The sequence below is a fragment of the Limulus polyphemus genome, unplaced genomic scaffold, assembly GCF_000517525.1.
Source record: "Limulus polyphemus unplaced genomic scaffold, Limulus_polyphemus-2.1.2 Scaffold7236, whole genome shotgun sequence".
Taxonomy (NCBI): domain Eukaryota; kingdom Metazoa; phylum Arthropoda; class Merostomata; order Xiphosura; family Limulidae; genus Limulus; species Limulus polyphemus.
The window spans coordinates 7,932-10,744 of record NW_013672846.1 but is presented as its reverse complement, the minus strand read 5'-3'; positions in this window follow the sequence as shown (position 1 = coordinate 10,744).

Here is a 2,813-nt window from a genome sequence, read left to right as displayed (position 1 = left end):
CCATACCACACATATCCACACAACTCACTGGAAACCTACATTATCCAGTGAGTTGTGTGGATATGTGTGGTAGGGTAGTGTACGTATGTTCCAGTGAGTTGTGTGGATATGTGTGGTATGGTAGTGTGTATGTTTCCAGTGAGTTGTGTGGATATGTGTGGTATGGTAGTGTGTATGTTTCCAGAGAGTTGTGTGGATATGTGTGGTATGGTAGTGCCCAGTGAGTTTTGTGGATATGTGTGGTAGGGCAGTGTATGTAGGTTTCCAGTGAGTTTTGTGGATATGTGTGGTAGGGCAGTGTATGTAGGTTTCCAGTGAGTTGTGTGGATATGTGTGGTATGGTAATGTATGTAGGTTACAGTGAGTTGTGTGGATACGTGTGGTATGGTAGTGTATGTATGTTTCCAGTGAGTTGTGTGGATATGTGTGTGGTACGGTAGTGTGTATGTTTCCAGAGAGTTTTGTGGATATGTGTGGTAAGGCAGTGTATGTAGGATCCAGTGAGTTGTGTGGATATGTGTGGTATGGTAGTGTGTATGTTTCCAGTGAGTTTTGAGGATATGTGTTGTATGGTAGTGTGTATGTTTCCAGTGAGTTTTGTGGATATGTGTGGTAGGGCAGTGTATGTAGGTTTCAAGTGAGTTTTGTGGATATGTATGGTAGGGTAGTGTATGTATGTTCCAGTGAGTTGTGTGGATATGTGTGGTATGGTAGTGTGTATGTTTCCAGTGAGTTTTGTGGATATGTGTGGTAGGGCAGTGTATCTATGTTTCCAGTGAGTTGTGTGGATATGTGTGGTAGGGCAGTGTATGTAGGTTCCAGTGAGTTTTGTGGATATGTGTGGTAGGGCAGTGTATGTAGGTTTCCAGTGAGTTTTGTGGATATGTGTGGTAGGACAGTGTATGTAGGATCCAGTGAGTTGTGTGGATATGTGTGGTATGGTAGTGTGTATGTTTCCAGTGAGTTTTGTGGATATGTGTGGTAGGGCAGTGTATGTAGGACTAACAAGCATACTCTGAGATGATCCCTGATATTGGTGTGTATTTCAACATTACGACACTTTACAGATAGGTATTACATTCAATATGTACCACCATTTTTATACTGTTTACGTAGCACAATGATTCCAAGTATGCTTTGAAATGACATGGTATATCTCAGCCTTTCCAAATAACCTACATTCGTCAAGAGCATGGTCCACGAGTGTCACCCATCGTATTCGCTCCAACTGCTCCTACTTAGGATATAGTAAAGTGTTTCTCGCCATGATAACTTCTGACACTTTTTCACCATTCCATTAAATGAACGAGTGAAATGCTTTAAGCTGCTTTGAATGTTTCGTCACTATGTTTCTGGTGGGTCATTGAATAGACTAATGCATAACAGGTCGTGTGTGAATAAGCATTGCAGTTATTTTCATACTACTTTACTACACTTCCAGTAGGGGGCTGGTCAACGCCTAATGGTGAACATGTCGGGCGATGGATCAAAGCCCAGGGATCAAGAAATGATGCTGTTAAACATGTCGGGCTATGATTCAAAGCCCAGGGATCAAGAAATAACGCTGTTGATCAAAGCCCAGGGATCAAGAAATGATGCTGTTGAACATGTCGGGCTGTGGATCAAAGCCCAGGGATCAAGAAATGATGCTGTTAAACATATCGGGCTATGGATCAAAACCCAGGGATCAAGAAATGATACTGTTGAATATGTTGGGCTATGGATCAAAGCCCAGGGATCAAGAAATGATGCTGTTGAACATGTCGGGCTATGGATCAAAGCCCAGGGATCAAGAAATAATGCTGTTGAACATGTTACACACTATGGCCTTTTTATAAAAGTGACACTTAACTCCATTAAATGGCCTTTTGACTTGTTGCACACATTTTGACTCTACTAACTTGTATATTTGGTGTGCCTTGGTATAAATGTTTGGTATGGTAGTGTGTATGTTTCCAGTGAGTTGTGTGGCTACGTTTGGTATGGTAGTGTGTATGTTTCCAGTGAGTTGTGTGGCTACGTTTGGTGTGGTAGTATGTATGTTTCCAGTGAGTTTTGTGGATATGTGTGGTAGGGCAGTGTATGTAGGTTTCCAGTGAGTTGTGTGGCTACGTTTGGTATGGTAGTGTGTATGTTTCCAGTGAGTTTTGTGGATATGTGTGGTAGGGCAATGTATGTAGGTTTCCAGTGAGTTGTGTGGCTACGTTTGGTATGGTAGTGTGTATGTTTCCAGTGAGTTTTGTGGATATGTGTGGTAGGGTAGTGTATGTAGGTTTCCGGTGAGTTGTGTGGCTACGTTTGGTATGGTAGTGTGTATGTTTCCAGTGAGTTTTGTGGATATGTGTGGTAGGGCAGTGTATGTAGGTTTCCAGTGAGTTTTGTGGATATGTGTGGTAGGGCAGTGTATGTAGGTTTCCAGTGAGTTGTGTGGATATGTGTGGTATGGTAGTGCATGTAGATTTCCAGTGAGTTGTATGGATATGTGTGGTATGATAGTGTGTATGTTTCTCTGAGATGATCCCTGATATTGGTGTGTATTTCAACATTACGACACTTTATAGATAGGTATTACATTCAATATATAGCAGGGAGTTTCTGTTTGTTAGTAACTCCCTGCTATATATTGAATGTAATACCTATCTATAAAGTGTCGTAATGTTGAAATACACACCAATATCAGGGATCATCTCAGAGTCTGTTTGTTAGTAACTCTCTGCTATATATTGAATGTAATACCTATCTATAAAGTGTCGTAATGTTGAAATACACACCAATATCAGGGATCATCTCAGAGTCTGTTTGTTAGTAACTCC